The sequence below is a fragment of the Sus scrofa genome, chromosome 15, assembly GCF_054392235.1.
Source record: "Sus scrofa isolate SSC_HxYL_T2T_F1_AM1 chromosome 15, Sscrofa_HxYL_maternal_Yorkshire_Landrace_v2.0, whole genome shotgun sequence".
NCBI classification, from domain to species: Eukaryota; Metazoa; Chordata; class Mammalia; order Artiodactyla; family Suidae; genus Sus; species Sus scrofa.
Genome location: NC_139397.1, coordinates 144,365,836 through 144,388,911, shown reverse-complemented (window position 1 = coordinate 144,388,911; position 23,076 = coordinate 144,365,836). Strand labels below are relative to the sequence as shown.

The 23,076-nt window shown below is 38.0% G+C and overlaps 1 long non-coding RNA gene across 1 annotated transcript; it reads right to left on the bottom strand.

Annotated features, from left to right (window-relative positions):
• Window positions 1-11,260: 11,260 nt before the first annotated feature.
• On the bottom strand, window positions 11,261-14,606 carry LOC146396179 (uncharacterized). The gene is made up of 2 exons (XR_014830399.1): window positions 14,370-14,606; window positions 11,261-11,455 (listed from the first exon to the last, which is right to left on the bottom strand). It is a non-coding gene; the product is annotated as an uncharacterized LOC146396179 (long non-coding RNA).
• Window positions 14,607-23,076: the final 8,470 nt, after the last annotated feature.

The following is a 23,076-nucleotide window of genomic DNA, read 5'->3' as shown; positions in this document are numbered from 1 at the left end:
AAACCCAAAAGTTATTATTTAAGGTTAGAACTAACTTCCCAGGAATGCATTTGTAGTTCAAGGCCCACCAAGTTAAACACTTGCTAATAAATAAGCAAACATCAATAAAATATAAAATCTAATACTTACCAAAAAAATGAATCCAGAGTCTCCTCAACTTAACATTAATAATATCCGGGATACAAACCATAATTATCTAACATATAAAGAACAAGGAAAATAAAATCTATTCTCAAGAGAAAAACAAAAAAATCAGTGGAGACCAAACTCGAGATGATCCAGATTTTAGAATTACCAGGTAAGTATTTTAAAGAAATAATGCACTTTCATTCATTTGCAATAAATTAAATGAAATACACAGACAGAAAGTAAAGGGATAGAAAAAAGATATTCCATACAAATAACCAGAAGAAAATAGGGATAGCTTTACTAACATCAGACAAAATAGAAATCAAGCCAAAGATGATGATGGCGCAGAGAGGCTTATTATAAAATGACAAAAGAGTCAGAGTTCCTGCTGTGGCCCAGAGGGTTAAGACTCTGACAGGAATGGCTTGGGTCACTGTGGAGGCACTGGTTTGATCTCCAGCCTGGTGAGGTGGCTCAGATTCAGTCCTTGGTCTGGGGACTTCCATATGCCATGGGTGAAGTCATTAAAAAAAATAAGCCCACTAAGAGGATCTAATATTTGTAAATATTTATGCACTCAACATAAAAGCACCTAATTATAAAGCAGATATTAATAGACCTCAAGGGAGAAATAGAAAACAATGCATTAATAGTAGGGGCCATCCATATCCACTTTCAACAATTGACAGATCATTAAGACAGAAAATCAATAAGAAAACATTGGACTTTACACATTAGATTGAACAGACTTAACAGACATTTAAGAACAGTCTATTTAAAGGCAACAGAATATACATTCTTCCCAAGTGCATATGGGAAATTCTCCATGGTAGATTATATTTTAGGTTATAAAACATGTCTTAATAAATTCAAGATTGAAATCATATCAAGCATCTTTATTAACCACAACGGTATGAAACTAGAAATCAATTTTAAGGATAAAACTAGAAAATTCAGAAACATATGGAGATTAAAGAACATGCTACTGGAGTTGCCATTTTGGCCCAGTGTGTTAAGGACCTCATATAGTCTCTGTGAGGATGGGGGTTCAATTCCTGGCTTCCCTCAGTTAGTTTAGGATCCAGTATTGCCACATGCTGCAGCATAGGTCACAAATGCATCTTGGGTCCCATGTTACCATAGCTGTGGTGTAGGCCACAACTGTAGCTCCAATTCCATCCCTAGCCTGAGAAATTCCATAAAAGCTCCATGCCACAGGTGTGACCATAAAAAGAAAAAAAACAAAATCAACCCTTCCCCCCAAAAAAGACAGACAAACCTGATGCTTTGGAATAACCAATGGATCAAAGAAGAAATCAAAAAAGAAATGAAAAATAATCTTGAGCCCAATGAAAATGGAAAGACAACATATCAAAGCTTATAGGATGCAGGAAAAGCAGAGGAAATTTCTCTAGCAATCAATAATCTACATTAAGACAAAAGAAGGAGCTCAAGTAAACAACCTAACTCTACACACTAAAGAACTAGAAAAAAAGCAAATGAAGGCCAGTGTTCATAGAGGGAAGAAAATACTAAGATCAGAGCAGAAATAAGTGAAATGGAAAGAAACTAAAAAGGCAATAGAAGAGATCAATGAAACAAAAAGCTGGGTTTTTTTTTTTTTTGAAAAGATAAATAAATTGACAAACTTCTAGCTAAACTTAGAAAAAAAAAGAGGGAGTTCTCTTTGTAGCGCAGCAGAAATGAGTCCGACTAGGAAACACGAGCTTGTGGGTTTGATCCCTGGTGTCTCTTAGTGGGTTAAGGATCAGGCATTGCTGTGATCTGTGGTGTAGGCTGCAGATGTGGCTTGGATCTGGTATTACTGTGGCTGTGGCATAGGATGGTGGCTGTGGCGTAGGATGGTGGCTACAGCTCCAACCTGATGCCTATCCTGGGACTCTCCATATACTGCAGGTGCTGCCCTAAAAAGACAAAAAGCTGTGGAGAAAAGGGAACCCTCCTGCACTGTTGGTGGGAATGTAAACTGGTACACCCACTATGGAGAACAGTTTGGAGATACCTTAGAAATCTATACATAGAACTTCCATATGACCCTGCAATCCCACTCTTGGGCATCTCTCCGGACAAAACTCTACTTAAAAGAGACACGTGCACCCGCGTGTTCATTGCAGCACTATTCACAATAGCCAAGACATGGAAAAAACCCAAATGTCCATTAGCAGACGATTGGATTCGGAAGAGGTGGTATATATACACAATGGAATACTACTCAGCCATAAAAAAGAATGACATAATGCCATTTGCAGCAACGTGGATGGAGCTAGAGAATCTCATCCTGAGTGAAATGAGCCAGAAAGACAAAGACAAATACCATATGATATCACTTATAACTGGAATCTAATATCCAGCACAAATGAACATCTCCTCAGAAAAGAAAATCATGGACTTGGAGAAGAGACTTGTGGCTGCCTGATGGGGGGTGGGGGGTGGGAGGGATCGGGAGCTTGGGCTTATCAGACACAACTTAGAATAGATTTACAAGGAGATCCTGCTGAATAGCATTGAGAACTTTGTCTAGATACTCATGTTGCAACAGAAGAAAGGCTGGGGGAAAAATGTAATGTATACATGTAAGGATAACCTGACCCCCTTGCAGTACAGTGGGAAAATAAAAAAAATAAATAAAAAAAATAAAAAAATAAAAAGATAAAAAGACAAAACAAAACAAAACAAAACAAAAAAGAGGACTCAAATAAATAAAATTAGAAATAAAAAGGAGAAATTACAACTTCTGCCACACAAATTTTAAGAGAGCTGATTTTAAAAACTTCTGAAAAATGGTAGATCTTGAAGTAAATAATTGTTGAAATAAGACTAGAATAAAGATGAAAAGGGGAAAATGACACTACATTATATGATATGTGCTATATGTTACATGCTGTAAATCCTAAGATAAAATATGGGAAACAAAATAGAATTAGACCAACTAAAATTTGGGAAGACAAGACTAAAGGAAAGAAAACTTGAATGAAGTCATCAACTATTTTACAATCAATAGGTGGGAGTTGAAGATATTATTATGATGACAAAGAAAAGAGTAAATATTAAAAAAGGAAATACAGATTAAGGGCATTAAAAATGTAAATGTCGTCATGTGTGCAAAACATGAAGAATCATAAATACAAAAAAAATTTCAGGGACAAACTAATAAATGGTGGGGGAAGGGGAAGCCCTTCTTTACAGTCAAAACAAACCTTAACCAAACCAGCAGATGTCACAAACTATACATTAGACGTGGGCGCCTTAGTTGATATTTACAGGAACATTTCATTCAACAGCAGCAGAATACACATTCTTTCCAAGCACACATGGGACAGTCTCTAAGATAAATCATATGTTATAACCAAAGGGTCAAAATTAACATTAATGTTAATTGGATTAATCAATAGCAGGTGTTTCTTGCTGGTAGGCACTAAGAAGACAGTCACATTTCTCTTGCATTTCTGCCAATAAGGTCTTACTTGAATTTAACCATAAAGAACCATCAAACTCACACAAATGGAGGTACAGTCTATGAGATACCTGATCTGTTCTGCTGCTTTGTTGGTGGTGGTGTTTTACTATGAAGAACGTTATTGTAGAGTTGGCTATAGAATTAGATAATATATCATCCATGTTAATTTCTTGATTTTGATAATTAAGGGAATTCCATCTTTTGAGAAGATATATGCCACAGTATTTAGGGGTAAGGTGGGCATCATGTGTGTGATTTGCTCTGAAATAATTAAGAAAAATAAGAACGAAAGAAAGTAATAAGGAAATGGAGAAAGAAAAGAAGGAGAAAAAAGAATAAAATGACCCTAAGTGAAGAGCAGCAGAGGATTTTTGTGCTATTTTTGCAATTCTTTTTTTTTTTATTTTATTTTTTTTTATTTGGCAGCTCCCATGACATGTGGAAATTCCCAGACCAGGGATTGAACTCTCAACCACAGCAGTGACTTGAGCTGCTGCAATGACAATGCCAGATCCTTAACCCACTGAGCCACGAGAGAAATCCTATTCTTGCAACTTTATGTAAATTCAAAATTATGTCAACCATGGAAGAAAAATAAACATTTTCAACGGGAAAAAGTCTTAGGAGAAAAATGCAGAGGGAAAAGCCCCATGACACAAGACCGGAAAGCCGCATGGGTGGTAATTGCAACCATGTGTCCATTCAACTTTCCAGCCGGACCAGTGGGGAAGATGGATTGGTCTTGCAGAGCCCATTAGCAATTGTAAATTCAATCAGGGGGATGACACCAATTAAAGCTACTGCTCCATATGTGGTCTTCTTATTAGAACAAATCAATAGAGCCCTTGGGACCTGCATATAGCTATTGATTTTTTTTTTCTGTGTTGATAAAGAGCAGCATCCAGAGATAGCGGTGGGGATGACTACCTTTCTTTGGGGTTATAGAACTCTCAGAGTGTTGTCCCAGGTAAGCAAGCATCTTGACCGCTAGAAATGTGTTTCAGGTGAATGGGAATATAGAATAGGTACTGGAATTTTTTTTTTTTTTTTTTTTTGCTTTTCAGTGCTGCATTTGCAACCTATGGAAATTCCCAGGCAAGGGGTCAAATCAGAACTGCAGCTGGTAGCCTAATCCATAGCAACAGCAACTCTAGATCCAAGCTGCATCTGCAAATTACTCCACAGCTCATGGCAACACCAGATTTGTAATCCACTGAGCAAGGCCAGGGATTGAACCTGCATCCTCATGGATACAGGTCGGGTTTGTAACCTGCTGAGCCATAGCAGGAAATCCTGGTACTGGAAATTTTTATAACCAAATGTGGCCTTATTACAGATATGAGGACTGAACCATCAAATCATATTTCCTTCCTTAGTTGAATAGATATTTACAACTCATTTCCCTTTTATTTTGACTCTTCCCTCCTTACAGTTAATACTGGATTCACTTTGTTGTTGTTGTTGTTTTGGGCCGTACCCTTGGCATATGGAAGTTCCCAGGCTAGGGGTGGAATAGAGCTGTAGCCTCTGGCCTACACCACAGCCACAGCAACACCAGATCCAAGCCACATCTATGACCTACACCACAGCTCACAGAAACACGGGATCCTTAACCCACTGAGCGTGGTTAGGGATGGAACCTGTGTCCTCAAGGTTACTTACTGGTCAGATTTCTTCCTGCTGAGCCACGATGGGAACTCCTGGATTCACTTTTGAATAATGTTACTGCTTTGTTCATATTGCATGATATCATCATGAAATTGTCTCATAAGTAGAAGAGGATGGGTATCACCTAAGAAGGGGAAGAGGATGCTGGACTTTGAGCAGGATGTGTGGTCCTCTCCTTGGGAAGAAGATGAGTATGTTTTCAGTTATATGAGTATCAGCAAAATTTTCTTGGGAGACTTTTTTTTTAAGCATAAGAATGAAGAAAAGGATCTGTAGCCATGTGCGAAGGCAGACTGTGGGGAATATTGTCCTTGTTCGTCTGCCCTGTATCTAGACTTAGAATCACAGAATAATGATTTAAAAGCTATGGATATTCAGGGAGCACTTGCAGTCAGCTGCCACAGACTCAGGCATTCAGCGGAAAGGGATGACATCAGCTACCTGTGGTAGGATTTTGGCCACGTCCTGTATCTTTCGATCATTGACTCTTTTCCAAGCTTACTTTTGAACATTTCTAATCATTTTATGAACTGCCCCATATAATTCTAGTAAATCCGGTGTCTAAGTTAAAATATTGTAAAAATGCAAACTAAGCGATTGTAGCAAAGACTATCACAAATAAGTTATTTGTCTGTCAGGTAAGAGTTGAGATGAATGGAACTCGGTACCATCAGGCAACTCATCTCCCCAACCTCTTCCAGGGAATTAGATTCTGTCTTAACGTTTACATCTCTAGGGTGTTGGTCCAGTCTTCATGTTTGCAGCTGGATCACCAGCACCATACCCACATTTCATGCTGTTGAAGTGGGTAGTGATTTTTTTAAGAAAGGATGTGGAAGCCATATATTTGCAAATAGAAACTAAGTAAGGATTCAGACTCTGCTAGAGTGTTTGATATCTGAAAATATCACATCTGAAGTCTGTGTCCAGATTATGGCAAATTTATCTTTCTTTTTTTCTTTTTCTTTTTAACAGTTGCACCCATGGTATGTGGAAGTTCCTGGACCAGGGATTGAATCCAAGCCAGAGCTGTGACCTGCACTGCAGCTGCTGCAATGTTGGATTTTTTTTTTTTTTTTTTGGTCTTTTTGTCTTTTAAGGGCCGCACCCGTGGCATATGGAGGTTCCCAGGCTAGGAGTCAAACTGGAGCTGTAGCTGCTGGCCTACACCACAGCCACAGCAACCTGGGATCTGAGCCGTGTCTGTGACCTACACCACAGCTCATGGCAATGCTGGATCCTTAACCCAGTGAGTGAGGCCAGGGATCAAACCTGAGTCCTCATGGATGCTAGTTGAATTCGCTAACCCCTGAGCCACGACAGGAACTCCAAGGATCTTTTAAACCCACAGCACCAGGCCACAACTTGAACCTGTGCCTCCACAGTAACCCAAGCCACTGCAGTTGGATTCTTAACCTGCTGTGCCAGAGCAGGAACTCCCAAGTTCATCATTTTTAATGAACTTATTTATGCCATATGAATAAAGGTTACCATGTTGCTTCATGAACCTGAAATACATTGATTCTATGAGCAAGGACATCAGGTTTTGGTTTGAATAACTTTGCAAAGAAGTTTATCCTGTAATGGTTATACAATGATGGCTCTCTATCAGCTTGCCTTCCATACATACTCTATGCTTCTCCTGTCTTGTTTCTCTCTGCATCATCCTCCTTTTCCCCTCCCTTACTTTCTTATTTACCTCCTGATCCCCTGCCCACCTCTCTCCCTCCCTCTGACTCCTTCCTTTTTCCCTGTCTCTTTCTCTCTTACGGTAAGAAATTTGAAATGATGCTCAGCCAAGTAAATCAGAGAACCCAGTAATTCATATCCTGATAGATTCCTAGAACTCACATTCCCTGTGAAAATGAAATTTTATTTCCGCTTAATGAGTCCATATGTTGAAGAGGCAGATTCCTTTCTCAATAGGAAATAATATTGCATCTTTAAAGTTACTTTTGTAAAATAAACAACAGATGACATAACCATCTCTTTAGTGACTTAGAGTGACAAGAGGTCAAATTGATCATGTTTGTGAGCAGATCTTTCACGACATTTGCTAATAGAGAAACTCAGATTAGAACTCTAGTTCCTACAGCCAAGCTTGCAAGTGACAGGAAGTAAGTTATTAATAGTAGTGGATGCTGATCTAACAAACTCATATGAAAATGACCTCTGTGTTTCTTTAAAAAGAATTTGCTATCTCCCAGCAAATGAGTGGAAAGAGTATCAAAAGCTGTTCTCGTCCATGAGATTTGAGCATAGATTAGGAAGGCAGTAGAGTTAGGTTTAAACGAAGTCATATATAAATCTGTAAGCATCCTAAAATGCAGTGAATTTTTTCGCTTAGAAGGTTGCCGTTCAGGAATGACAGCATTGCCCCCTCTGTCGTTGCCCAGCTAAGGATAAAATGTTCTTAAAAAAAACAAACCCCTCTAAATGAACTAGTAAAGGCCCTGTCCAGAAAGTCTTGTAATGGTATTCGGTTTGGATTTTGATTGCTTCCACCTAGGGCCTTTTTTTTTTTTTTTTTTTTTATTCTTTTCTTTTTAGAGCTGCTCCTGTGGCATATGGAATTTCCTGGGCTAGAGGTCGAACTGGAGATGCATCTGTGACCTACCCCACAGCTAGTGACAATGCAGGATCTTTAACCCACTGCGTGAGGTCAGGGATAGAACCTGCATCCTCACGGATAATAGGTTCTTAACCTGGTCGCCACAATGGGAACTCATTTCCCCCCCTCTTTTTTGTTCTTTTTGATGTTAACAATTAGAATTCCTTACTTGCTCTGTTTTTTTCTGGAAAAATCTATCTGGAAATGTGGCTATTAATATCAGTGCCATGATTATTTATACGCAGGGGTTTTGTTGCTCTTCAGGATGTTTCTCTGTTTCATCACTTGATACACACACCTGACACATCATTGACATAAATGTCAACAGTTCGGGGGTTGGGAAGTGGAAGAGTGGGGCTCACCAACAGAGCTGGCTGGATTGGCAGCCGTGCCCGAAATCCAATGTGAGGTTGGTAAGCACAGCTATGAAATTCCTGTCTAGACTCTGCTTTAAAAGATTTTAGGAAATTATATATAAGGTAGATAAAGTCTTTATATAGTCATAAAAAAACCTTTTATCTTATTTGAAATGAACTTTTTTGGGGGAATAACAGTTTGATATTTTGGAAGAGATTTGGAGGGAAGGTAACAGTGCTGGCAAATTAAAGGCCCTTGTTGATTCTGCAGAAAGTACTGCTAGAGACTAAGAGGATGTCTTGGTTTTGTATATAATCCAACTTTCTATTTTATATTTTTAACCCAAATTATTTAGGCAGCTTGACATTTAAAAAATAAACTTTAAACAGTGTTAAATTTATAGAAAAATTGAGAATATATCATATCCTCTGAACCCAGTTTCCCCTATTGACACATTAAATTGGTATGGTACCATTGTCACAGTGAAGGAATTGAAATTGACGCATTGTTTTAACCATCTGTACTTTATTCAGATTCACTTGGTTTTTACTCAGTGTCATGGGTAAAATGGGATCCCATTCAGGAGACCTCATTACCTTTAGTTGTCATGTTTCCTTAGATTTTTTTTTTGGTTGTAAATTTCTCAGACTTGCCTTGATTTTGATGACATTTATAGTGTTAAGGAGTCCTGGTCAGGTTTTGACTCAACTGGGATTTGTCTGATGACTTTCTCACGATTAGCCTGAGGTTATGGGGTTTGGGGAGGGTCAGGTTGCTCCACTGTAAAGTCATTCTTTTGTTTTCCCTTTTTGCAGACAGCTGTCTTTGGAGGGAAGTCTCTAGTCACCATGCAGAGCCCACACCTGAGTGGGGAGTTATACTCTCTTCCACGATGGCAGTGTATCTAGACAAATTACTTGAAATTCTTCTCTATAGGAGATTTATCTCTTCCCCCTTTTTTATTTATTGATGCAACACTTATTTACATCTGTATGGACTTCTGGATGTTTATTTTATGGTTTGGTTATAACCCAACACGAAGCAGCTGGTATTTTCAAAAAAATTCAATTGTATGCTAGGATTTTATTTGTAGTAATTCAATGATATGTCAAAGGTACTTTGGGGACTCAAAACTAAGTTTACCAAATCAATATGTGCGTCTCACATTATAAAGCTGGTATGTTGCAAAGTATTATTTCTGTACTCACTAGATCTTTTTCCACATCTGTATAAAATAGTTTACTTATTTGTAGTATTGAGATTAAGCAAAATTTAGAGTATCAAACATGAATTTAATGTTTACTTCAAAAGCAAATTTGTGGCCATTCAAATATTTGAATACTAGGGCATCACATTTCAATTTGTAAAGACTTTTTTTTTTTTCCCCTGTCTTTTTAGGGCTGCACCCAAGGCATATGGAGATTCCCAGGCCAGGGGTCAAATCAGAGCTGTAGCCGCCAGCCTACACCACAGCCACAGTAACGTGGCATCCGAGCCATGTCTGCGACCTACACACCTCACAGCAACACCAGATCCTTAACCCACTGAATGAGGCCAGGGATTGAACCAGAATCCTCATGGATGCTAGTTGGGTTCATTAACTGCTGAGCCAAGACGGAAACTCCCGTAAGGAACTTTTTTTTCCCTCCACTATGACATTAAGAATACTTTGTATGATGCCAAGCCAAGCTTAAGAAACTAAATTTAATTAATTTAATAAGTATCTAATAAACATTCTGTATTAAACTTAAAAAGGGAAAAATCCTAAACCGTTATCATCTGGGACCCTTGCACTAAATTCAGACTATGACAGGACAGTTCTAACAAAAGAACTCTCTCATGCTTTTTCTTGGGGGGCGGTGGTAGGGTGGGGAGTAACATGCCCGCAGCATGTGAAAGTTCCCAGGCCAGGGATCAAACCTGTACCGCAGCAGTGATCTGGGCTACTGCACTGACAGTGCTGAATCCTTAACCTGCAGCACCACAAGGGAACTCCTCTTGCTTTTTTAAAAATAAGCATAATTCCATATTCTGTGAGTATCAATAATTCTAAGAACTAATTGTAAATGTCAGAAGAAAATGAGCCATGCTAAGGAAGGACTGATTATAAATTCTTGTCTTACTAAACCAAATAGATCTTCTCCCAAGAATACTCAAGGCACTAACTGGCTACATGGATCCTCCTAAGATTCATAAGTGGTCCAGGAATTCCCTAGGGAACTCTACTCAATACTCTGTAGTGACCTATATGTGAAAAGAACCTGGAAAACAATGGATATATCTATATCTATATCTATATCTATATCTATATCTATATCTATATCTATATAGATAGATAGAAAACTGAATTACTTTGCTGTGCACCTGCAACTAACACAACATTATAAGTCAACTATAATAAAACTAAAACTAAAACTAAAAAAAAAAAGGATTAGTCTTAGGCATGTGCCCTACTAAGCAGGGAGCTGTGGCGAGGGAAGAGCTTGGGTTTCTCTCTCTGGACATATGAGGAATAGATGCTAACTTCTTCTTGACCTCTCAGTCCAGGTGTTTCTCCTCTTATCCTCCCTCGAAGGATCCTTTAGCACTAGGATAGAGATTCCATAAAGACAGGAATGGAGGTTACCATTAAGCTGAGCACATTACCTAGAATGAGATAAGCACTCAGTAAACTCCTCGTTTGATTAAATAAATGGATAAATGGACGTATGGATGCAGTATGATTGAATACGTGTTTTCTTATTAACTTATAATGCCACCAACAACAATAGACACATACACACACAGCTGGGACCTCTGTAATTCTTCAGAAAATCAAAACTTATATAGGGTATTGAGGAAATCAACACCTTACCATGTCTAAGATTTTATAGGATAAGATGAAGTCTAGTTTGGTAATGCTGCTTCTTACAATACTGTTCTAAGTTTTCTGTTGGATTAGTCAACTAAAGTGTTGTGATGTGTGGGTCAACAGAAAAAAAAAAAGTCTTAGTGGCATCACAGGGAAAAAACATTACTTCTAAATCAAAAGGAGATTTTTTTATTAAGTCACAAGTACTTTATATAAATAAAAGCCAGATGCCAGTGTAAAATGATCCTGGGTTCAAGAAGATTCAGCTTGAATGGTGAAAACAACAGACACGTTTTCATATTTAGCTTTCATAAACAGCTCATATTCAGCCTCTCTGAAAACATACTCCTTGAAGTAATTCCTGAAAAAGATTTTCCAAGAGATGAACTTGTTCACCAAATAGTTAAAAAATAGAAAATTTGTAACAGCAAGGAACTGGCAGTGATTGTCAATATCAATTTCACATGCGTTTATGTATTGTAGAGGTATAATAGTTTAATAGGTTGTTAAGGTAATTATGTTAAACTCCTCATTATGGAAAATTTTCTGTATATATATATATATATAAAGAAAAAATATCATAATGAACTCACATGTGCCCATCACTCACTTCAGCAATTATCAGGGTAAGTCCAATTTGTTTTTTCCTGTATTCCAACCCACTCTCCCCAACACCCATCCCCCAGTACCAGGTTATTTAGGAAAAAATCCAAGACTATATACTTTATTAACAAGTACTTTCATATGCACACCTAAAAAGATAAAGACTTTTAGGACAAACATAAATGCAAAATCAAAATCCTACCAAAAACTATCCTTCCTTAACCTTATCTAATATCCAAGCAATGTTCACATTTGAGAGGAATGATTGACTCTTCATTTTAAATACAATGAGATTATAGAAACCCAAGTCCGAAGTACTAAGCACATTAAAGTTATTTTATTTGCGACTGGATGTTAAAATGCATAGTTATGTTCTAGGTAATATACACACGTTTTATATATATATAACAAGAATTCATTTTTAATTTTTTTTTTTGGCAGAAGATGAAGGCAAACAAAACATAACTTTATTACAAGGATAGAATTAAAAAAAAAAGCTGTAAGGAAACAAAAAGATTAATGTGGTCACAGGAAATAGTGAGCATTCCCGTCTCATGATTTCACCTTTCTTTATGCAATAGAAGGTTTTATCTGCTAAAAATGAGTGGAGATGTGATAGAGAAAGTAGAGGAGTTCTGAAAGAGTCATAAGCAGATATATCCAGTTCAAAACAGGAAATGGGCTCTCACTAGCAGTCTCTAAGGCTGATTTTCCTAATTTCTCTTAGACTGTTCCTGATGATATAGGGGGAAATAAAAGGAGCAACTTTCAGACGTCTAAGATGAAAAGTTAGAATGTAAGAAGAAGCGACACTCATTATGGAAGAAAACCCTCTTGAAAACTTCATCTCATGGTGCAGTCAGATTCCATGTCATGGAACAAATATAATATTCTTGATCTAAAACTTCAAAGAGATTAATAGATGAAGGAAAGGAAGAGTCTACTACACTATTGATCTCGCAGAAAGAGACCAAAAGTGAACATTTCATTTCAGTCTTTGATATTTAGATAAATGTAAGTTAAGGAGTACTTATGAAAAATTTAAAGGAACTCTTCAGGTTATTACGAGCATATAGGCCTTCAAAAACATTGATTAATTCAAGCAAAACAACTAACAACAAAAACAAAAAATAATTCATATATTAAAAGACAGGAAAAAAAAAAAGAGGTAGCCATGAACCATTAAAGGAAACAAGGAAAGCTTAGAACAAAAGGATGATAAAAACAAAAGTGAATTGATTAAATCCAACGAAAAGTAATGCTCTGAGATCAAAGTATAGCAATTAAATGCTGTTTACAAGAAAACTATTTAAAACAGGGGCTGAAAAGTTAAGTATAAAAAATGAGGAAAGTGGGAGTTCCTGTTGTGGCTCAGTGGAAACAAATCCAACTAGTATCCATGAGGACAAAGGTTCTATCCCTGGCCTTGCTCAGTGGGTTAAGGATCTGGTGTTGCTGTGAGCTGTGGTGAAGGTCGCAGACGAGGCTTGGATCTCACGTTGTTGTGGTGTGGTTGTGGCACCAGCCGACAGCTGCAGCTCCTATTCAACCCCCAGCCTGGGAACTTCCATTTGCTACATGTGCAGCCCTGAAAAGAAAAAAAAAAAAAAAAAAAGAAAAAAAAAATGAGGAAAGTTATATCAGGAAAATGTAAAATACAGTACTATATTATTAATTTTAAGAATGCAGGAGTTCTCCTGTGATGCAGCAAGTTGTCACTGCAATGGCTTGGATCACCACTGTTCTTGGGTCACTGCTGTGGTGTGGGTTTGATCACTGGCCCGGGAATTTCTGTATGTCATGGGCATGGCCAAAAAAACAGAAGGCAGTAAATATAATAAAAAGGAATAGGAAAATTTTCAAAAGTTTCTCTTATAATTTTAACTAATTCAATTTAAAATGAAGATTTAACTACTAAGAAACTTTCTAAAAAAACATTACTTTGATAAAAATTTGTTCAAAATCAAGATGGAATGGACTGAAATATTATACATACAAGAGATTTTATCACTGCAATCTCAGTTGCTGATGTAGCAAAACATAAATGAGTTAATATAGGGTTTGAATAATATACTTTTCAGATTAATTTACCAGATTGATACCATAAACATAGATACACACCACTTTTTTCAGCATCCATGCAATATTTACAAAATTCAATTATGTATAAGCCATAAAAAATGTAATGAAGAGTTCCTGTCATGGCTCAGTGGTTAACAAACCTGACTAGTATCCATGAAGACATGGGTTCGATCCCTAGCTTCACGCAGTAGGTTAAGGATCTGGCGTTGCTGTGGCTGTGGTGTAGGCTGGCAGCTACAGCTCTGAATCAACGCTGAGCCTGGGAACCTCCATATGCTGAGGGTATGGCTTTAAAAGGCAAATGACCAAAAAAAGGTAATGAATAGTAAATGGCTAAAATCGTATAAACTTTACTTTCTTATCAAAAAGGCCTTAGACAAAGGTTTAAAACAAGGACCATGACAAAAACATATCCAATGCCATATGGTTCAAAAAACTCAAATCTAGAGTCAAAAAAGAAACAACAGACTGTGATTTTTGATATATTACTTAATACTATTTAACAAATTTTGTCCAAAACTTAGAGACTTAAAACAATGAACACTTATTATTTCAAAGTTTCTGTGGGTCAGAATTCAAAAGAAGCTTACCTAGGTGGTTCCAGTTGGAGGTTTCTCATGAAGCTGCCATCAAGATGGGTGTCAAGGTTGCTGTCATCTGAGGCTTGACTGTTTCTGGAAAATTCACTTCCAAGATGGCACATCCACATGGCTGTTGGCAGGAGGTCTTAGTTTCTTGACACATGGGCTTCTCCACTGGGCTTGCTGGTTTCCCTCCGAGGGAGTGATCTGAGAGAGAGAAGCAAGCTTTTATGACCTATCTCAGAAGTTACCCCCTGTTCTGCCACTTTATCCTAGAAATTCTGAATGACTCACTGAAGAAGACCAGACCTAACAGGAGGCAAATTAGGCTCTGCCTTTTGAAGAGAGTGTCACAAAATTTGTGAACATATTTTAAATCACCATGTTAAACTATTTAAAACAATGATTATAATCACCTCACACATCAATATTTGTGGAATGTAACAAAAGCTTTATTATTTAAGCAGAAAGAACAAAGAAGGAAGGAATGGAAAGAATGTTTTCAATTCAAGAGGCTAAGAAAAGCAGCAGTAACATTTCCCTAGGGAAAGAAAAAAAAAGCATTAACATAGATCAAAGAACAAATTAAGTGTATAGATAAATAAAAGACAAAGAATATTGAAATATATGAACTTTTTCAAGTCCCAGTGCTCTGAAAAATCCAATAAAGTGGGCTAACAATTGTGATGTAAAATGAGTAACCAGAGACAGACACACTGCATTAGAAATTCAAAAAGAGATATAATCAGAAATGTAGAGGTTATTCAATATTATTCATTTATTTTAATGCATGTTTGAATTTCAATTAAATGGATAATTTATTGAAAATACAAGTTTATAGGGAATTTCCGTCATGACTCAGATGAAACAAATCTGACTACTATCCATAAGGACAAGGGTTCAATCCCTGGCCTCAATCAGTGGGTTAAGGATCCATCATTGCCATGAGCTGTCGTGTAGGTCGCAGACATGGCTTAGATCCCATGTTGCTGTGACTGTGGTGAAGGCCAGTGGCTACAGCTCCAATTTGACCCCTAGCCTGGAAACCTCCAAATGCTGCAGGTACTGCCATAAAAAAAAAAAAGTATATATATATATATATATATATATATATACACACACACACACACACACACACACACATACATACACACACACATATATATATGTTTGTAAAGTTGCTTCAAGAAGAATTTTTAAAATCTGAATTGAATGTAACTGAAAGAAATTAAGTCATAAAAAAGAACTGTGTTCTCTCCTTCAATTTCTCTGGGTCTAGAAAGTTTTACTTTTAATTCTTTCAGATATTCAGTGAGTTGATCACTTTCATGCCATTTAAACTTTTCCAGAATGCAGGAAATGTTCATAGACCATAGTGAGAAATAATATGAAAAAAATGTATGCATATGTATGACTGAGTCACTTTGCTGTACAGTAGAAATTGACACATTTTAAATCAACTATACTTTAATAAATTTTTTAAAAGCAAAAAAAAAAATAAGTACATGGGACTCAGGAATCCAAAATGACAAGATTAGAAAGAAATAAATCAATTTGTAGATCAATGTTAATTATATATGTATTTTATATATATATATATATATATATATATATATATACACAAAATATCCTGAATGACATCAGAGGTATAGTAATAGAAAGTGGTGGAAAAACAATATGAATTAATTGGAATTTTAAAATTGAATTTATTGCTTACAAGAGATGCATCAAAGATAAAAAGGCAATGGAGGATTAAAGTAAAAGATTGGACAAATATACTCTAGGCAATTGTAAAAAAACCCCCCACAAAATAACAACAACAATGATAAAAAACCCTAACCTAATAGCATTAAAGTTAGATGAGAATAGTTAATTATTAGGAAAATGTTTAATAGAAAAATTGGAGAATCATTTTCTACTGATGGAAGTAAAATACAGGAATAATAGGATAGTCTTGAATTTTTGTGAGCTGAATACATGGTTTCACAAATGTGTTGATTTGGAGAAAATAGCGGTACAATATTTTCAAGTTGGGGAAGCAATTCAGCGATTGTATTTTGAGAACTTTTGAAATGTTCATCCATTCTGGTCTACTTATTCTACTTCTCAGAAAAATCTATCTTATGAAAAACAATCCTACATAAAAGGAAAACAAAAATTATATCTCGGAGTTCCCATAGTGGCGCAGTGGTTAACGAATCCGACTAGGAACCATGAGGTTGCGGGTTCGGTCCCTGCCCTTGCTCAGTGGGTTAACGATCCGGCGTTGCCGTGAGCTGTGGTGTAGGTTGCAGACGTGGCTCAGATCCTGCGTTGCTGTGGCTCTGGCATAGGCTGGTGGCTACAGCTCCGATTAGACCCCTAGCCTGGGAACCTCCATATGCCGCGGGAGTGGCCCAAGAAATAGCAAAAAAAAAAAAAAAAAAAAAAAAAAATATATATATATATATATCTCTATAAAGTCAGTATACAATAGCAATCAAGAGCATGGATCCAGGGCCAGATTATCTGAGTTAGAAACCTTGTTTTGGAGTTCCTCTTGTGACTCAGTGGGTTAAGAACCCAGACAGTATCCATAGGTTCCATCCCTGGCCTTGCTAAGTGGGTTAAGGACCTGGTTGTTGTGAGCTATGGTGTAGGGAGCAGATGCTGCTCAGAGCCCACATTGATATGGCTGTGGCATAGGCTGGCATCTGAAGCTCTGATTCAACCCCTAGCCTGGGAACGTCCATATGCCTCAGGTGTGGCCGTTAAAAAAAAAAAAAAAAAGCAGTCAATCAATCAATCAATAATAAATAGCGACCTTGTTCTGCTACAGTACCTGGGTGAATGCCTTGTACCTCAGTTTCTTCATCTGTAAAGTGGAGATAAAAAGCACCTCCTTCACAAGGTCCCTTCTCTTGGAATAAATTAATTAATACATGTAAAGTGCATCTTGCATAATAATCAGTATGCAGTTGACCCTTGAACAACTAACTTAGGGGTGAGGGGGAATGACTCTCCAGGCAGTTGAAAATTCATACATAACTTCACAGTTGGCCCTCTGTGGATTCAACTAACTGTGGATTATGTAGTACAATAGTATGTATTTGGCGAAAAAAAAACTCACGTATAAGTGGACCCATGCAGTTCAAACCCATGTTGTTCAGGGTTAACAGTATGTGTTTGCTATTACTAAACTTATGAGTAGCACTAGTATTAGTGGGAAAACAATAAGGAAAGAAAAATAACGATTGAGTATGACATGGGGGAAATTTAGCATATTTATGAAAAAGATGCTATGTAGCTATTAAAAATAATGGTTAGGAAGATGATATTAAAAATACTAATGATGTAATGCTAAGTAAAAAGCAAAAACTCAAATGATAATGTATGTTCTACGGCTAACAGTATATATAATAGATTTTTCTATGCACATGAAAAAATGGAAGTTTACGGCAATGTTAATTGTTGAATATTGAAATAGTTTATTTACATATCCATAACTTTATTCAATCTTTTTTTATTTTCTAAATTTATCTTTCTTGAATTAAAAAATCCCAGGCATTTCTTTTTTAAAATAAACTGTTCATTCGGAGTAGTGGGTTCAATCCTTGGCCCAGCACAGTGGGTTAAATTAACCAGCATTGCCGCAGCTGCTGTATAGTTTGCAGCTATGGCTCAGATTCAGTTCCTGGCCCAGGAATTTCCATATGCTGTGGGTGCAACTATAAAATTTATTAATTTTATTAATTTATTAATTAAAATTTATTCAAAAATACATTCAGATTAAATGCTTTTTAATCTTTCTCATTATATTTGAAAAATGACAACTTACCAAACCTTTTAATTTTTAGTGATTTCTCTCAGTAAGATGATCAAACTGATTGGAAGAAAATTCAGACCAGGATTCAAGGTCAATGAAATAATTATTTTGTTTCTTTTTGGGTGATCAGACAGGTTTTGGAACCACAGATGAAAAATCATCTTGGCATGTCCATCACAATTCCTAGCAAATGTGTATTTACCTGCCCCATTTATTTTTTTTCTTACATTGTTATATTTAATTTCCTCATTCTTGCAGGTTTTGCTGACTCATTTTTGAAATGCAATTGCTTTGGCCACTTTTATTTCCATATATATTTGCTTTATTCTGCTAAAGGGTTTGAATTGGCTCAAAGCTAATGGTCCCTTTGTATTCTTCCATCTTTCCTTACATCCATGTTCAACCCCGCCAACTGTTCAGACACAAAAACATCCATACTTTGTGTGTTTTTGAGACACAAGGTCTGTTCTGACCTGCATAGGGAGCAATGCTCGTTGAAATGCACACCTATTTGGCTTTGGGCGTTTCCATGGAGGGCGAGCCAGTACAGGGGCAAATAATTTTTATGAGTATCTCATGTGGGTCCCTGGCAGCTCAGCTGAACAGTTTGAGCCAAATTTGGATCCAGGGACAGTTCTATGTCCCTTTTCACTTCAGGTGAAAAGGTGGTTTGTTACTTTCCCCCTTGTCAGCCAGGGCAAATAGAACATTTGTCTTTAGCAGGCAGAGCTCCAGGTTACTTCAGGATGTCTCCTTGAGACGAACACATGTAACCAGAGGAAAATGTGTTCAATGAGTAGTGGGGACCCTTGACTTTGCATTAAATGGTATTTCTTATGTGTTTCTTGGTGTGTGTTTCAATCTGGGCACATCCATTCCAGAGATGTGGCTCATCTCCTCCTTTATCGATCACAAGCAACTTGGAGAGTCTTATAACTCTTCTTTAAAAACGGGCAGTGAATTTAAACAGCTGCTGTGCATGCAGGAGGGTGACAGAGTCAATGTGGCTTCCTGGAAAGAGTGTTGTCATGGTTTAGTGGAGAGGGTTAGAGAAGCCTGTCTAATCAGATGGTCACCCAGTACGAGAGCCACTCAAGGCAGTCTTCTAATGGAATGCATTCCTGGTTTTTCAAATAATGCCTTCTGCACAATCTAGAAGGGCTGGCTTGCTCCTAGTGCTGTGTGGTCTGAAAAGTGAGCTGGTCCAGGAGTCCCCTTTACAACAGCAATTCCTGGTTTGGTTACTCTGGGGGTGGTGCAGATTCCCCCCTCACCCACCACCGGAAATTTGGGGGATGGGTGAGACCAGTGTATTATGCACCTCAAATCCTAAGGCCTTTTGCTACCCAAGGCTAAAATTTCACTCATTATATTCCTAATTCCAGAGTATGTCTGGGTGCAGCCTCTCTGAGATTGTCAAAGAGCTCCTGTTGGTAGATGCAAACTATTACATGGATAAGCAATGAGGTCATACCATATAGCACAGGGAATTATATCCAATCACTTGTGATAGAACATGATAGAAGATAATATGAGAAAAAGAAAGTATATATATATGTATATGACTGGGTTGCTTTGCTGTATAGCAGAAATTGACAGAATGTTGTAAATCAACTATATTAAAATTTTTTAAAGAGTATATCCCAATTTAAAAATGACAATATTAGATGCCTCTAACTTTAATATGTTTTCTTTTGTTCTTAATTTCCTGTGGAAATCTTAAATCATCTTGCAGGTAGAGTAAAAATATTAATAACAATAATAATAATAATTGAAACCTAACATGAGAGTAAAAGGACAAAATCTTGGTTTTTATGAGACCGACGTGCTACATAGTACGCTAACGAGGCACCTAAAATCTTGGTTTTTAGATTCTCTGTAATTGTTATTAGCTTAAGCCAGTCACCAGCCATGCTCGAGGACCTGTGAACTTAAGCTGAATTGGGAGAACTTTCTCAACAGGAGGTTACTCTAGACACTCTGCACTTATCTTGTCTAGCCGGACATCTCTTTACACAAACATACTCACAGGGCACACTAGAAATATTGCTACCTTCTTGCAAAGCTCAGAAATTTGCTATGATGGAAGTGACATTCACAAGGCTCGATTTGAATCGATTACTTATATAAAGACCCTATTTCCAGGTGAAGTCCCATTAGGAGGTACTGGAGGTTAGAACTTCAACCTGTGTATATTAGGGGAACATATTTCAACCCAGTAGTGACCATCTTAGGTCCTAGGCTTCTCTTTCTATGACATAGGACAGTCTGCCTCCCCGGGAAGAGTCCAATCACCTCATATGTGCTTCAGCTGGGGAATGGTTATTTCCTGATTCCTGAATTCAAACTGTCCTCACGTGCTCCCCAAGGCTTGCTGTGGGGGGGCCATGGGAGTGCCTGATGGCTTGATGGTCACAGCATCCTTCGTTTGCTGGTGTGGCTGGCAACATTTTTCATTCATACATCCCACTCTTACCCCCTTGATGTGGGTTCAATCCCTGGCCTCGCTCGATGGGTTAGGGACCTGGTGCTGCCGTGAGATGTGGTGAAGGTTGCAGACAGCTTGGATCCTGCGTTGCTGTGGCTGTGGCTGTGGCTGGCAGCTACATCTCTGCTGATTCAACTCCTAGCCTGGGAACTTCCTTATGCCATTGGTGTGGCCCTAAAAAAAGAAACAACAAAAAAACCCTGCCCTTCACCTTTCACCCTGCCCTTCACACTAGCTATGTTCGCTACCTGTTTTTGTGCTTTTTCATGTTTTTTAGGATCTTAGGACAATTGGGCCCTATTTCTTAGATCTACAGAGCCCCTGAGTGTGGCCCCCAGGAGCCAGTTATCCCTGAAAAACCATATTCCTTGGTTCCCTATCCAAATGTGCCTGTCAAGTGCACTGCGTGCTTCTCACCTGGAGTGTATTGGGTTGGTATGGTTGGTGAGAGAGGGTTATGTAGAACCACAGTGTAAACGTGGCTCTTCTGTGCGGGCAATGATTTTTATTAGAATATCTGGAAACATAATGACAGTAACAGCAAAACAGCATTCTCTCCCTCTCTTTTTGTTTTTTTAGGGCCATACCTGTGGCGTATGGAAATTACCAGGCTAGGGGTCGACTGGAGCTACAGCTGCTGGCTGACACCACAGCCACAGCAACGCCAGCTCTGAGCCACATCTACAGTCTACTCCACAGCTCATGGCAATGCCAGATCCTTAACCCACTGAGCAAGGCCAGGGGTTGAACCCACGTCCTCATGGATGCTAGTTGGGTTCGTTAACTGCTGAGCCACAAAGGGAACTCTGAAACAGCATTCTCTTGATAACAATGAAATGCGTTTGCATTTTGAAATACAAGGCAAAAATTTACACGGATATAAGGTTTTAAAGGAAATTGAACCTGAAATTGGTTTCTCTAAGATGTTGCCCTAGTGCCTCTGAGACACACTGTCACTCTCATGGTGTGTGAACTAGAGTGTGTGTGTGTGTGTGTGTGTGTGTGTGTTTGTGTGTGTGTGTGTGTGAGGGCATGGGGATTTATATCGTGGTTCAATACCAGGAAAGACATTAAAGTGGTAGAAAAAACAAGGACTTTCCGGTCACATAAATCTTGTGGATAAGGTCCATTTTCTAGCTGTGACATTCTGCAAGGAACTTAAACGAGCCGGGCTCATTTCTTTTTGTTTGAAATTGAGACGCAGTGAAATTTCCCCACCTCCTAAAGTTGATGTGAGGAGGGATTGAGGTCATAGCCACGTTAGGTCATGGATGCAGGGACTGACACACCCCCTGGGCTGCCATTGAGAGGGGACCACCTTCTTTCATTTGCTTATCCACTCAGTTGACCATCCGTTCATTTGTTAACTCGTGCACTCACATTCATAAATCTTTCAGCATCAAGTACATAAATAATTCGTCAGCATAATCAACACTGACACTATTCAAATTATCAACATCAATAGTGTCCAAGTGTGTGGCTGGACTGGACTCAAAGCATTTGCACGTACAGAGGAAAATGAAGTAAAATTCTTACATGTGTTAATGACATTGGTATCAATTATAGAAAGTAATAGAAAGGAGGGAATAAAAGATGTAAGGTATTTTCAGAAATATCAATACACATGTATATTTTAGAAAACTGTTCTTTGAAAAATATATTTTAGGAATTCTTGCTGTGGCTCAGTGGGTTAAGAACCCAACATAGTGTCCATGAAGATGTGGGTTCGATTCTTGGCTTCCCTCAGTGGGTTAAGGATCCAGCATTGCCACAAACTTCAGTGTATCTTGAAAATGCAGCTCAGATCCAGCTTTGCTGTGGCTGGGGTGTAGGTGAGCAGCTACGGCTCTGATTTGACCCCTAGCCCAGGAACTTCCATCTGCTTCAGGTGCGGCCCTAAAAAAAAAAAAGGAAAGAAAAAAAGAGAAAAATATATATTTTAAAAATAAAACATAATAAAATAATAATGTTAATTTTTATTATATTCATATACAATGATTATTATATAGATGCATTATGTAAATATATGTAATGATCTAATGCAATATTTTAACATAATAAAATTGATACATCATGTTTTGGAAACACAGTCCCTTTAGTTTGAATCTGAATTCTTCACAGATTTAATGTAAATTATAGTCTTCGGATTCTAGAGGTGTTGCCGGAAGAGGTACCACTTTCAGGGCCTGAGCACGGGCTCTTGCCTAACACTCGGAAATGAATTGCCCAAGGAGACACATGTGCTGAAAATAAAACAAGTCTTTATTAGGAGGGGGGGCCTGGGTGGAGAGCAGCAGGGTAAGGGAACCTTAGGAGAACTGCTCTGCCACGTGGCCCACAGTCTCAGGTTTTATGGGAATAGGGTTAGTTTCAGGGTTGTCTCTGGCCCGTCATCTTGCTCTGCCCATACTTGGTCTGGCTCA